This window comes from Ambystoma mexicanum, chromosome 4q, assembly GCF_040938575.1.
Source record: "Ambystoma mexicanum isolate Mex_15411 chromosome 4q, UKY_AmexF1_1, whole genome shotgun sequence".
Classification (NCBI taxonomy): Eukaryota; Metazoa; Chordata; class Amphibia; order Caudata; family Ambystomatidae; genus Ambystoma; species Ambystoma mexicanum.
Window position 1 is genome coordinate 951,049,767 of NC_090928.1, and position 15,896 is coordinate 951,065,662.

The following is a 15,896-nucleotide window of genomic DNA, read 5'->3' on the forward strand; positions in this document are numbered from 1 at the left end:
TTGGTGCCCAACACCTGAACAAAACAAATATTGAAACAATTGTAAATCCGGCATCATGCATAATAGGGACGAAGAATAGCTTAGCTGGATTTGTATCTTGTTTACTTCACAGGTACCCGATGAGATGCCAATGTAGAACCCAAAGAAAGACCTCGCATAGTTCTCCTCAGCTTTCCAGACCTGTTTTACCCCTTGACATCTCCATGTAGACCAAAGGATTGATGAAGAACTACATTAGCGCACATGGAAAATAAATAGAATTGCCTAATGTCATAGTAGCACATCAAATCCAGAGTGGCACTCAAACTACTATGATGCTGGCCATGTGTAGTTCTCCATATCTTTGTTGAAAACATTTTACTAATGTTGACGCCACAATATAATAAAGAAATGGTCTTGTAGTGCTCATGGTCAATGTGATTAAACTTCGGCTTGATGCGTTCAAATCAAGTTGTTTGACCAGAGAGACGGCCCAAAACTAGATCCTATGTCCAGTGCCTGATAACAAAGGAGTAGATTCCAAAATAACTGGTAATACAGGTAAGCTGGTATCTTTGTCGTAATCAGACTGTAAATGGAGTGCCATGCTTTTGTTGCATCAAGAGGATAAATGCCAAGATCAGTGCAGAAAGAATTAATTCCAAGCATAGTCAGAGATAAAAGGCATGTTAATACTTGCAAGTCAGCCCTTTCATGAATTGTTCATACAGTTCTATGGGTGTCCAGTCATAATATCGAATACAAAATTTCGAATGGCAAAAAAGTCGAATCAAAAATGTCGAAAAAAAAAATGTCGAATTATTTTTTTTTTTCGATATTTTTTTTGGGCTCTAGTTTATATAAAAATAATAGGTAAAAACAAAAAAAAAAAAGAAAAAACGGGGGCTGGGGGGGGAACCCCCCCATTTCGAAAAAAAAACGTCATAAAAAATAAATTCGACATTTTTGTTTTCGACATTTTTTTTTCGACTTTTTGACTTTCGACATATTTGTATTCGAGATTATGACTATAAACCAGTTCTATGTCCAGTTTACTGACAAGTGAACCGGATAGTACATTGTTAACCTTGACCATCACCTCAGCAATCCACTTTTCTCCTTTAAAGAGCAGTTTCAAGAATGGTGGCCAATATGAGCAAATCTAAACACACATGTCCAGACGGCCTTGACCCATGGAAGCCTGGACATTGCAGATGAAGTTGCTGTAAAACAGCATGAATAAATTCCAGGGTGGCTCATGTAAAAAGCCTCAGTAGTTACACAAATACCGGCATGGTGAATGACAAACATAATGAAGTTCATGCAGCTTGTTCGCAAAGCATATATGGACCATTTACTTAGGAGACATATTAGAACACTGCCCCAATTCCCAGTGTCTGATTTATTCTGACCTCTCCGTGTGTTTTATTGAATATAGCATAGCAACGGGGGCTATGCACTGAGTTGTCTTCCAATTCCTTGCAGCACAAAGCACAACGCATCTGCTTTCAAAGTGCACCTTAGTGCATCCAAGTGTCATCCAAACAAAAATGCTCTTTCCAGCGATTATCATCAATAAACCCGTAAATCTGCATATGTTTGACCTCTGAAACCTCAATGGTAACATTTTAGGTTGACGAACATTGCTACCCAAAAGTGGGCAAATGCTTGCAAACCTGAAATTAACTTCAGTGTTTTCCTTAATCCATTTGTCATCCACCTTCCATCAGATAGAACCGAGCAAATAATTGTGACCCTTACCGCCTTGTGCTGACTCTTGGGAGGTTACCCAACCTCTACATGTTACTGGTGTATACATTGGTTACTGTGGCACTCCAGCACATAAGATAAAGATAAACCTATAAGGCTATGTGCCACTCACCAGCAAAAGCAAAAAAGAACTGGGATTCTGCTCGTGGTGTCAGGTGATGTCAAGGCCAGGGGGTTCACCAAAAACATTCAGAAATGTCAGATGGGGAGGAAGTGTCTTCTAGGGAACATGCTGTAGTCACATAAATGAAAATCCTTCACACATATATTTCACCGGGAAGGAGCCAGTGTTGAGGAATTTTGCAAGCCTTTTCTGACACCGCAGCATCATGTTCACAAGGCTAAACAGATAATGCCGTCACAGACATGGCTGGCTAAGTTCTATGGCTGTGGTACTCACCCAGTCTGCTTATGCTACTGTTGTGAAAAATAGTGAAAGCCCTGTTATGGCCTGGAAGGGTAGCGTTGGCCAAATGTAAAAGTAAAAATGCACTAACCAACAGAGAATGACTAATTAAACTGTTAGATGTTTTCACGTATGAGAAGCTGACGGCAATTGTACATGACAGGATGGAATGCTTTCTATCTGAATGGGGCATTTTTTTCCAAAGAAGGATGTGGAGGCAATAAGCTTCAACATGAATTGTGGGCCTAGGTGTGTGCATAGCTACTGATCTCCTGACATATCATCTCCCAATGCCAAACGAAACCGATGGATGGTTTGGTCCCACTTATTAGTCTGGATGTTTTGGTTAATAGCGCTCATGGATGTTTTTTTCCTGAGGGTGGGGGATGTTTTCCATTTGTTTTGTGCTTAGAATACGGTGTGTTGCCTAATAAATGTCCAACAAAGAAAAATATGTTTCTTCCCCCTGAGAGCAAACGATCAGGCATTGGTTAGTTCCAGGAGATGAACACTCTTTTCCGATTTGGTCTATAAGAGAATGTATCCAGGCAGCTCCCAGTGGAAGATGGAAAGGAAGGCTACCGTTGAGCCCTGCTGCCGTACTGCTGTCAAGACTGCGGCAGAGCCCTATGAATGAACCCAGAAGTCTGTCATCTCCCACTTGCATATGGCAGCAGGAGGCCCGGCACTGGTGGTGAATAAGGGAGAGCAGGAACGATAATGTATTTAAGTTAGCCGTGTCAGTGCATAAGGTTTCAAGTTACCTTGACATGTGACTTCGAGTGAGCCACTCAGAGCCGCGAGGATCCCAGATGGTACACAGAGTCCATTACGGTCCGCTCCTGCTCCTGTGCGTATCAATATCAATACGAACCGTACTTCCTCATCACGTAGCCATCATGTTTCACTGGGTGCCTTACTCAGAATCATGACGAAGGAGAAAGATCAGCAATGAAATCACAGGAAAGAAGTTCAGTGTATTTTCAAGTGCTTTCAAAAGTTCCAAACAGTTGTAGAAATGGCAAATAAATTCTGGCGGCCATTTTAACAATTAAAGATGAATAATAAATAGAAATAAAAAACAAACAATTATTAATAATTATTAATATAAATGTGAAAGGCAAAGTTGATCCTCAATCAGCGTAGGTTGGTCTCCCCTTCTTCCTTCTCATCAGATTAGCATATTTAATGTCACTTGATGTACCTTCCATTGGATCAACATCTAAATCTGTCAAAAAAGCCTCTGTAGTTTCACAATCATTAAAAGTATGTAATCGCCCATCAATCACTACCTTTAGGATGGCAGGGTAGACCATATATTGTTTCAATCCTTTTTCACAAGCTTTAACCTTCGCCTTGTCAAATGTCTTCCTCTTCTCCAGGACATCTTTACTTAAATTCACAAAAATCATAATCTTGTTTCCTCCCCAAGCAAGATATATGAGTTGACGCGCTTTCTTCAAAATAATTTCCTTAACTGGGCACCTCAAAAACTTCACAATGATATGTCTCGGTCTCTCACCTAATGAAGGTTTGGGTCAAGGTGCCCGATGCGCTCTTTCAATTTCCAAGTTAACAGCAGCATCCAGTTGCAGTATTTTTGGTAAATTATTAAGTTGAAAGTCCATCACGTTACCCCTTTCTGCATTTTCAGGAAAATCAGCCAGACAGAGATTATTTCTTCGGGAGAAGTTTTCTTGCTCTGATAGCTTGGAGGTTATTTTTTCATTAACTGTTTTCAGTTCCCTAATTTGATCCATCAATTTCAAACTCCTTTCATCCACAACAATAAGGTGTTCTTCAACTGAATTCACCCTTTTAGTCACTGCTTCAAACCTCTCTTCTGACTTGTCTAGGGCCATTTTTATCTCAGCCATGTCCTGTTTCAGTTCACTAAGTAAATCCAAAGGTTTGTCTTCTCTGCATTCCCCCTTGTTCTCTTGTGAAGCTTCTTTCTGTCTTTTAGCTGGCTGAGCTGGTTCAGGAGTGCTTGGCACAGACATTATTAAGCAGGATTATCAATTGAGGCCTAGGACGGGAGCACAGCAATCAAGCTGCCATTCCCTGGGCTGATAGTTCTATCGCTCTACAGGTGAGTCCTAAAACAAGAATTTATTGGGAAAAAACAAATGTTTATCATGCACACCCATTCTATTCATTGCTGTTCGATATGCGTTTGTTGGACAGAAATGGCTAAATTGCCATTTAGGAAAGGACAAAGGATTGATGAAGAAAAACAAATATGCAGACAACAGAGAAATGAAACATGTAAGTAACATGACTATTTACTAATGAGTCACTTCTTTTTGTGCTCATCAAAAACCTAATTATTTGTTTTAATTTATACTAGCATTCAATTGTTGCATACTTTGCTTTCTACATTGAAATAACTTTGATAAAAGTAAGTCTATTTATAATATTTCAACTACTATAGGTGGAAAATCTCTATTCTTCTTAGAATCCTGGTCTTTCCTTGAGCAGGCTATAGCATGGCCAATGCATAGAAACAATTGTGTGTCCACCACTGCCCTGCTATTGCATGCCACTAAACCTTTGTTCACCCTTTTGTGGGAAGGATGAACATCATAATGGCCAAGGGCTCAACGGAACACACAACACTGGTTTCTTGATTACATCCTATGTTTAATTCTATTAACGCAGGAACAAGAAAAGGCGTAAGGTCTATGGGATTTCTCTGTGGGCAGTACACAAAAAGGAGGACCCAAGTAAAGAAACTGTTGTTGGGCTTTCAAGTAAAATAAATAATAGTGATGGGCCATGTGGTATCTCTTTCCTCTGATTGCCCGTGATCCGGTTCTGTCCCTTAGTCCTGATCAGGGCTTTGTCACTCGGTGTAGAATAAACAGATCCTGTGATTTTAAAGTGTTTCCAGACACTTCTTTCTTAGTTATGATATTGCTGTGATCCTTCTTTGTCTCTTATCTTTTTCTGTCACAATGTCACGCTGATCCTCCTGGTCTTACTGCTAATTGGCATGACCACCATCGTGCATTAGGTTGTGTTGAGCAGGTTCAGGCATCAAAATCCTAAATGTGGAGAGAGCCCAGTGTACTTGTTCATGTCCTCGCTGGGTTGCATTGCCCCTGACAAGCCTTGGTGGAAGCTGTCGCCACCAGTTTCTTAATGCGGCTTTGCACTGGTCTTAACACCCTGGTTCCATACCCTACCTTTCGTCCTCTATTTACCTGCCTAGTTTGGTATCCCATCTGTTCTCACTTTTGCCACTGCAGGTGTTCTACCCATCTGTCTTGCTCCTCCTTCGCTCTCCTCTATGGCCCCCTGCAGGCAGTTCCTTGCCTCCTCTCCGTACTTTCTCTCTTGTCAACTGTATGTATGTTTTAGTCTCTTTCTGCCTACTCCTTTAAATGATGTCCTCCTCTCTTTCCTCACAATCTCCCTCTACCTATTTGTTTGCTCCTCTTTCTCGCTTCCTGTATGTGCTCCCTCTTCTCTCTGATACCCGATGGTATCAAGCCACGTACAACAGGTTCAAATCATACCCTGTAGGCCTTTATGCCACTCCTTCTGAACTTTCTGTTGGCCCCACAATGTAACGCTACGCTGTAGTGGAGTTTTGTTTTTTGTTTTGTTTGCAGTTACTAATATTTTCATTACAGTGCTACATTTTGATTAATTAAAAAAGCTCTCTTATTATACATTTGTAATTCCCTACTGTGAAGGCATCATGATGAAGGACACAGACAACAGATTCAGAATTCAAAACAAATAGTTTTATTAACTTAAATGTCAGGATGGAAAAAGGCCTAACGTGCCCTATGCTAAGGAGGGACTTCCCTACCTAAATAAAACTAAGGAAAGTCTGAGCCGAAGAGTTCAACTGAAGAATCTGTCTGCGCCCAAAACCTATACTTGCCTTCACAACTAATCTATACAATGTGTAGGGGTATCAGCAACCAATAGAAAGTGTCCAACACAAAGTTCTGAGCCTCTTCCAGCTCACAGCTTCCTTTCAGCTCCCTTCCCCACGTATGAAACAGCTTTAGCAAAAGCCTCTGTTACCTCTCTTCAACTTAGAATAATGTCTTGAACTTAGAATAATGAAGTCTTCACCTGTGCTCGGGGTTCCCTTCCCCATGTTCCAAATAGTACAGTTCAAAGAAAATATGGTCTTGAGGCTTCTTCTTGAGACAACAGGTATACCTCCTTCAGTGTCAGGTCTCACTTCCCCAAGAATTCAGCTCCATCAGGTATGCCTCTTTCAGCCTTTTAAACAATAGGGTTATCACAGATCAGGGCTCACTGGTCTAGGCTCAGTTGTCAGACCACACAGTTCACCAATCACAGGTCATGCAACCAGGTTCCCTCTCTTTGGTGGCCTCTTGGCTTTGGTGGACAATAGTCACCCTTCTGTGGTCTCCCCTTGGTAGCCTCCTGGCTCTACCAGAGAAAGTCACACACCACCCACCTGTCTTTTGCCTTGCTGCACTGTATTTATATATTAAGTTCACTGTTTGATTTACAAAGTTCACTGTTTAGCTTTCTTCAACCAATGTACTTGATTGTAAAATTTGAGTTAAATTGTTATGCAACATATATATTTAATAAATCTTCACAACATGCCTTTCATTGGGAGAATCCATTTATATTTCTCTTGAAAGGTTTCCCAACATTTCTTTAGTTATTTTAGCAATTACTCAAACCATTTATGTGGCTTGCGCAACATTTCTTTTCCCCTTTTTGGTTTATGACACTTTCTGTGTAACGCCTTAATTGAATCACAATGGGAAAGTGCTTGCAGATATTATTTCTCTTGTTAAGCCTTCTATTCGTTTTAACAGTGGCTTGTCAGTTTGTATCAACTCACGTTTGCAGTTTAATGGCACAGACAATGTGTTTGCTGATACTGTTACTTTAAGGTATAGTTCTCGCATGCAGAGATGCTCAGTGATTTCCGTGTCTCTGAAGCTCACCGGCTCTTGAGCTCTTGGATGCACACGCAGCGTCACTTAAGGATTCCTCTGCTTCCACTGCCACCAGAATGGTTATGGGTCTTCAGTCTGTCCCTGAGATGCTTTCGGCGTGGCTCTCACGCCCGGAGTCAGCGAGCACCAGTCTTCAGGATTATGGGATCAGCACAGCTCGGCACTGCTTCCTGCTGCGCAAACTATGCACACAGGGTTAGGAGTTTTAAAGCCAATCTCAAGACACTTCGACTCACTGCGCTCCACCGCTCACTGTTCACCACAGCTCCTGCTGGTCTTCTCGTTCGGCTGCTCTTCACATAGGTACCCCTGTATTCCCTGCCGGTCTCGCTCTGGTAGGGCTGGTCTCTTTTTATACAGCTGCAGCCCCTTGACAGGCTGCAAGTGTGCATGCTTAATTTGCCCTGCCTGACCACAATTGAAGGGACATGCCTGACCCTCACAGCTCCTTGCAGGCACCTTCCTCGTCCCAGTACCAGAATGGTAAAAGAGTGAAGTCCTCGCACCAGTCCCTTAGTCGACACAGAGAGGATTAGAGTTCTCCAGCCAGCGTCTCCATGTCAGCTGGTCTGCCGGTTTAACTCTCCCGGCAACTTGCCTTTCCCTGCAACAACCAGAGTGCAGCTTGTGCTCTTGGCATCCATTGATCTTCATTACTAGGCACATCTTCCTCGTCCCAGTACTTTCGCATTTAGGAAAAAGGAAGTCAGTTCTCAATGACTTGTATGGAAAGTCTGGAAAAGTATTTTGAAAGGCAAGTCAGTTCTTGAGGATTTGTATGAAAAGTCTGGACAAGTAGTTTTGAAAGGCAAGTCAGGTTTTTGCGACTTGTGTACAGAGTATATGGAAGCATTTTTCTTAACCGTCCTAGGTGGCTGAGGGGAGGTATGACCATATTCCATTAAGGCATAGGGAATGGATGGGTATCCTCAAAAGAAAAACAGGAATACCATGTCTCATCCGATGATGTCATGTCACTCCCCCCAGGTGATCCTCCCCCATATAGCCACCCCCAGGGTCAGGATCAGGTAGCATCTGCCGTACCCTGGCCACATGGGGAGAGGTCACAGCTGGGAAAGGAGAAATGACTCCATCGGATTGATCACAATACCCAATGGGCAATTCATATATTTTTTAATCCTTGACAGCTTTGGGTATCTCTTTGTCAAATGTGCATATTATTTTCAAACAGAAAGTTCTTGTCGTACTGCTCTTCATTTGGGGCATATAAAATCTCTCTTGCAAGTAGTAGCTTTGTTAATTCATTACGTCTAACTTGTATATGGCATGATGAGTTTTATTTATTCAGATTTTATAAACAGCGATATGCTCATATCTATAGATTAGGTGTCTTGCTGATTGACATCAACACGAACAATGGCCTGGAACATCAAAATTAGACTATCATATACATACCTGGATGACTACAAAAACTGGACACTCAGCAAAATGATTTATTTTCTTCATTCCAGTTTTTTTCCAGATACCTACAAAATGTAGGAATTGCAATTCTTCCACAGACAAATAATAGAGAATCCTCTCAAGTTGATGAAGTATTCGAAAATTATGGTGATATCCACATCAAAGCACTGAATGTATGTTTACATGAATGAATAGGCACTGCACACTGCCACTACATTATTTTAGTGAAGTGTTACCTTGATGCCAATGGGTCTCATTATGACCCTGCCGGTCCAGAAACAAGGGTGCCAGTAAGCCTACTGGCACCGTTGTTTCCGGACTGGCATATTACAGGTCTGCCTGCCGGAGCCGCCATGCCCGACAGGTCTGACCCTGTCGGGCACAGTGGCCACGGTAGGCAGACTGGTCATGGAAAGCACCAGCACCATTGGCAATGGTGCCAGTGCTTCCCTGTCCCCAGTCCCATATGGTCCTAGCGGACTCTATGGTAATGGGGACTTACATTTGACTAGCATCTGACTTTCTGGGCCACCAGGGTTGTAATCTCCCGGTGGCACTGAGAAGTCAGGCGCCAGTAAATATTTACGGGTCCGGCGGCAACCCACCAGTAGCAGCGGCAGGGTTACCGCTGGACCCGCAATGAGGTCCAATGTGTTTTCCACCCACAGCAATTCTTGAGATCTACAGTATGTTTACTCAACAGTTGTTCTGAAGTAATGATGTTGTTAAAGTGTTTTTATTGACAGTACTTAGAAATTGATTTTTCAAACTTCTCAAGACTAAAGCGGACTTGGCCAAAGGTCGTTTCTGACTGGTCCCTCAAACTTCCTTGGGCTTCATTCTTCCTAAAACAGATGTCCCTAACACACACGGTTAGCAGTAATTCTATAGCTTATGTAATTGACTCCCTATGGGGCTTCCGAAGGGTGACCTATTCTAATAGTCACACAACAATGTATTCAGTAGTGTCCTGAATACTGTCTTTATACTCTCATACATTTTCTCGCTCTCCCTTTCGCTCCTTTTCCTAATCTTATACTTCCTTTCTCACTACTCCCCTTTCTCATCCTACTTCCTCTTTCATCTCCTCTTCTTTCTCTCCAACCTTCTCCTCACTCACCCTACTAATTTCTGTGTTTTTACTCCTTCCTCTCCATCTCTGTCTCTTGGCCCACACTCTTCTCTCTTCTTCTCTCCTCTTTCCTCTAATGTCACTACTATTTGGGGGTACATGTTTTAAAATTCAGCACGTATGCTGCTTAGAAGGTAGAAGCCATTTTTGCCAATCATTACAAGTGCATGATTGTGAACTGTCAATTCCAGGATTCACCACGTATTGTTTTTCTTTTTCTGATTCAAATTTGACACAAAAAGCTGAAGCGGATTTATTTTTTCTACTGTAGTGCATATTCGCACAGCATAATAGTCTGCTGAGTAATAAAGAACTACAAATGTCAGGAGTATACAGCAATTGAGAGCAAGTCAAGATCCAGAGTTGATAGTGAGATGTGGCATGTCTCACCGATACAATGGCGTGTCAGATAGAACGCTTGGTACTACATATCCCAGCATTACTGAAAACTGGAGGAGGATGGGCGTACTTCGAGATGCCCACAGTCTGAATCACGTTCTGGAGAGTGATACTACAGGTGAGCGGCCCCTGTTAACATGCAAAATCTATATAGACATATGTCTGTGCACGTTAGCGCCGTGTCCGTTAGTGAACCGACATGTAACGATATCTGAGTTTACCTACGAATGATAATCATCCCTGTAACTAATGAGAATCCACTGCCACCGTGAACTAATATGAGTGTGCTTTGACTGTGGTTAGTGCTGTGTTCTTTAGTAAACCGGCATGCAACGATATCTGTGCTTACTTATTAATAACTGTCCCTAAGCAACGAATGGGAACTCACTGCCACTGGGAACTAATATGAGAGCGTGTTGACTGTGGTAACACTTGGATAACAGATGGGAACATGACGTGGCGGGTTAATTGAAACAACCTAATGGCCCAGATAAACTTTTTTTGTCCGGGGCGCGTGCGGAAATGGGTCTTTGATCCCCCACAATTGGCAGTTGTGACAACAGTAAACCTTGTGGTTTCTGTTCTCTTCACTGCAGCACCACGAGTATAAGAAAATGTCTAGCCTTGGTGCTTCCGTGACATACTGAGACAACATGCGATATAAGGAATATGAATATTTTCCATACGCCTATCCGAATCCATCAGTAAAAGAACGGTGAGAATACATTAAGCAGTAAATACACTCTGCTGATTCAATATACAGATCAAGGCTGTTTTAAACTGGGGCAAATAAGTAATATGGCCTTTTTGCCACTGGACATTTGATGGGTACTAAACAGATTGGTTCTGAGGTGCTGAAATACTTGCGTTCCCCTGAATAGGATAATGAACCGGAGGAAATTGGGTCCTTCCCCATTCACTTAGAGACCAGCAGTAAACAAAGTTGCTCTTTGGAGCCACCCAATAAGTATTACTGGACTGGGCTAGAAATATTTGTTATTGCACCAAATAGTGAGTACATCCACCTTTCCATCCCTCAACTAGGAGGCTGTGATTGAGGTTGTATAACTTAAATTGGGAACCTAGGGGAATGCTTTTATCCTCCCTGTTTTTCCTCTTCCAGGTTCAGGTTAGAAGATTTTGAACTGGCGGAGTCTGCATGGGATAACGCCCAGAACAATTGCACTTCCTCCAAAAAATTGTATAGATGATGTCTCTCAAACAATCTACTTTGAAGAAAGGCATAGTTGGCACATAGCTTTCGCCCTGATGAAGGTTGGATCAATTCAAGGGCTACAGGTGTAAAGCCCTGCATAACCGACCGAAACATGTGTCGACTTGTAAATAGTCTGTGGTACATACAGATAGACACACCTGTATTCGTGAAAACGGTGAAAAAACACTTAGTAATCAACTGTGCTAGATGGTTATAATGACTATGAAACCATATATCAACTTGCTTTTGTATTTTAAACTATATGCTGAAATAAAATCATTTTGAGAAAATAATGAATGAGTAGTGTATTGCCATCCTAAATCTAACGGTCCATTTTCATTATATTTGCTGTGTTCAAGAGCCAGAGATCCATAGAAACCCATGATCGTTCGTGGGTACTTTGAGCAAGCCTCTCCAGTATGTCCGCCAATGGAGCATTAAAACAATCCATTCACAATATGTTCCCCTCAGACCATGTCAGTGTCTGGTCGCAAAGTGTTTTTACCTCATTGTTCCACCCAGATTCACGTGCGTCTCCCTCTGCCACACATCAGTACCCGTGTGAGTGGCCCAGCATGTTTCAGCACCAGTATGTGGGTGTGCCCTGGGATGGGCCTGATCACGTCAAAAATCAGTGTCTCGATGTCGTCTTAACTGTAATTCAGCTTCCACACTGCTTGTCCCTTTCTATCCTTCTCACGTGCCATCAGTATCAGATTGTGGGTGTCTAAATCTTCATAACATGCCAGTATGCGTGTGTGTCTACAACATGTTTCAGCCTCCGGTCCACACCAGTGTGTGTCTGCATTGCAGCATCTCCGTGGCCGCACGTTAATATCAGTGTGTTTTTGCCCTGAGCATGCAATGCCCCTCTGCCCAACAAACATTCCTGTGAGTGAGCATCAGCCTGGGGCTCACACTTTTTGTAGATGCTAGCACCGGGGAGTGAGCCCCTCTCTGCCTGCTCACCCGGGTTGCGCTGTATATGCCCCTGTCCAGCACATGTCAGTTGTGTATGCACCCACAGCCAATCACACAAGCTGGCAGCTCATTATGCTTGGGTCCGTCTCCAAGCTGGCGCCTCTGTGGTATGGTATCCTGTCCTTCCACTACAGCTCACAGACTCAGCTGGTTCCTCCACACCCTATTCCAATGTCTGTCTATGGGACAGGTGGTCCTGCCACACTGCAGTGCCACTGCCAACTAATCTGATAAGTACAGAGTGTGTGTGTGGACTGTAAACTCTGGATGCCATAGCACGGCGGGCTGATGTGACTGTGTGCTTCAAACATTTGAAAGGGTGTTTCATGATATGGGTTGCAAATTTCTGAAAAACTTCTACGAACTGCTGATAAAGGTTTTCAAACCCAAAGGAGCAGTTTGACTGCTTTTGTTTCAGTTAGACCTTCGTATGATGGCCTCCACTATTCTTGGCTGCATTCCGGACTCCATCAATTGCACTGTGGCCCTTGGCGGCATGGAATGCACATTCTTTCAAGTGTAACATGCACGTTATCTTTCTAGAGCAGCTGAAGAGCCTTTTACTTGTATTGTACATGTTATGCCTCAGAAGCATATTGTCTATTTAGACGTCAATAATTCAGTGTAGCAGTTAATTACAAAAATGTTGGTGGGAGGCGGATTGCATAACCTACCTGATACTTATAAAGGCCATAACTGGTCTGTACTGGTGTGCCGTCTTCCATGAATCACCTTCCAGTATTGGTGGTAGGCTTAGGCACTCCTTAAATCTAGTTTGGTCTAAATAGGGGCTTCTCTGACTTGATCTAGTAGTACTGAAATCAGCGGGGTTAGGGTAGGGAACGATTGTTCACTGTGATTTTAGTCAGTCACTGCTGTATAATCAATGCACAAATATGGAGCTCACCTGGCTTCTTGAGCACAAAAAAAGAGGCAATGATGAAATGGGGGGATGTGGAATGTCGAATGAACCCGTTGGCGTCCAGGTATTCTTTCAAATGTGTTTGTCTCTGTTAAATCGTGGCTTCTGCTGCGTTGGCACAAAATGCATTTGAAGCGAAATCTATCATACAATGAAATGGTCTGTGCGGTGGAAGCGTTCTGCTGCTTTCTTACTATAAACCTCTGCAAACTCCTAATATTGAGGTGGGAGTTCCTCTATAGACAAATCTCTGAGACAGATGATGTAATGCTCTTGCTGCATCAGGTGAGTGGCTGACCTAGCTCCTTTAACTTTACACTCTATGATCTCTACAATGTTCAGACCCAAAGGATGCTGTTCCCTGGGCCCACACTGTAGTGCTTCTGTGTTTAACCAATCACAGCGTACAACATATAACCCCAATCTGCAAAGCAGTATAGGGTCAAAGGTTGTCCATTCCACATGACGACGAACCACAATATACCATTTGAAAGCCACCGGTTTGAGTAGCAATGGGGTCGGACACTAATGTGGATCCATGTATTGTTTTTAAAGGCTGTGCTTTGTCCTTGCTTTGAGTAGACATTCCTGAACAGGCAGCATACCCAAAATCCATGACATTTCCAGTCTCCATGCGATCCCCAGTTCTCCATGGTCATGGCTTAACTCACTGAGCAACATGCCAATGGCATCCATACAGGAGGAAGTTGGTATAGCCCTCATCTCTGTGGGCCACAGTTAGAAACAATCTTTCAGAAAATGTATCATTAACACATTGTTCCACTTATCCAGGACTACTAGAAGCCATCCCCGCAATTGGTTTAATGTATAAATGTGTTTATTAAAATGTATAAACGTACACAATGCAAAACGGCATGGGAGTGCTAATGCAAAATACTCACAAAAAAGTACAAGCATTAAATATATGAAAACCAGTACAAGCACGCTAAACTTATCTGCCGGAGACTCTGTGCCAGATTGTTCAGAGCACAGTGCTTCCAGTGAGCCACATTGAGAATAGGAGATGTGAGACTTTCCTAATAGGTGTTGGTTTATGGTCTTAACGAAAGTTTGATGAAATTCCTTGGAGCGTGTGGAAACCGGAAAGGAGAACCCATTGGCCTATTTAAGCTTTTTGCTGCCATAGGTCCAACCTACAGCACGTGCTCTCCACTTTAAAATGCCATTCCCTTCCCAAGACTCCACCACATTTTATCTTAAAGAAATAGAAAAACAAATATTGCATTGGAGGCGAGAGGGGCGGGACACTTTTCAAACCCTTCATTTTTGAAACTCTTCTCACCACTTTGTTGAATTATAACTTTTTTTGTTTGGGCTATTAGGTTATGCTTGCGTCACATATAAGCCAAAATGTTTACATTAGAATACAGATAAGGAGAAATGGCATATAAGGAGGGACACACAGTAGGTGTTTGGTTATTTTTCCCACGCATTGATTGGCATTGGCCGTGCTAATCCCTATGTCCATTCCCACCAGTTCCTGCATCTCCCCGGCCAAAATACCTCCACATGCGACCTCTTGAGCTTGCTTTAATCCAGCTATACCATCGAAATTGTGCACTTGAAGTGTCTGCCAGTGTTTATTCAAAGCATTCTCCTGCGTGTTAATGGCTTAATTGGAGCAGTAAACCCTGCTACTGGTGTAATACAAATGTCTTAACAAGATCTGCCTTCAGCCACTCAATTTATAAGAATTATGGGTGCCCTTCACTGAAGTACTGTTAAACAAGCATTGGCAAAGCAACGGTTTTGGCTTGTGTATGAGTATTAGGCAATCGCCAGGCAATGTCATTCAGACAGAGCCCTCCACCCCGATTCCTCAACTGGCGCTGCTTCCACTTTGATGAAGATCTGTGAGGCAGTATGTTGTGCAAGAGCTCCATTTGAGCTAGTGCCTCCAAGCAAAATTACAGCAGTCTTTCTGCAGGCTGGTGTCTGTTGGCCTTGATGCACGTGCCCCCCCCCCCCGAACCCGCTTTATGATATCGACTTGGAGTTGTCATCACACTATGTTGTACAGCCCATGCGGTGGCCTTAATTTGCCTCTGTCCCATTCTCCAACACTCAGTATATAAAGTGTGAAGGTAGTATCTGAAATGGAATATGGGATTGTGCACTGCTAACTGATAAGCGCAAACTCTTTGCATGCCTTGGACTTACTACATATGTAAATGAAGGTCTAACAAGCTTAATGTGCCACAAAGTTGCATTACTCGTTTGCACAGTGGCTCACTGAACACTTGTTGTGTCGGGCCGGCGCCGACTGCCACTGCATCACTCTGTGGCGCCCATGACTGAAAAACAGCCGCACACAACTATTCCTTGGTGCACACAGCCAAAATAAATTAGAGGGAACGTTGCCCACTGGACAGAGATTGTGCAGGACTCAAGGGAACGGAGTGGACGATTAGAAACATAGGGGCAGAACTTGCCTTTAGATATTCAGCCCCCAATGCTTTAAAAGGCCCGGTGCACAATGCACATAGATTTTAACTGCACCCCCTGGGCCACAGGGAGCCAATGCGGCAGCCTTAGGGCCGGGGAGATATACTTACAATGGGAAGTGCGAATCACCAATCTGGCTGCCATGTTTTGCAGAACTTGGAGGCAGTGGATTAAATACAGTGGCTGTGCTAAATATAAGGAGTTAAAGTAGTCTAGTACACTCAGCACCAGTGCAGCAA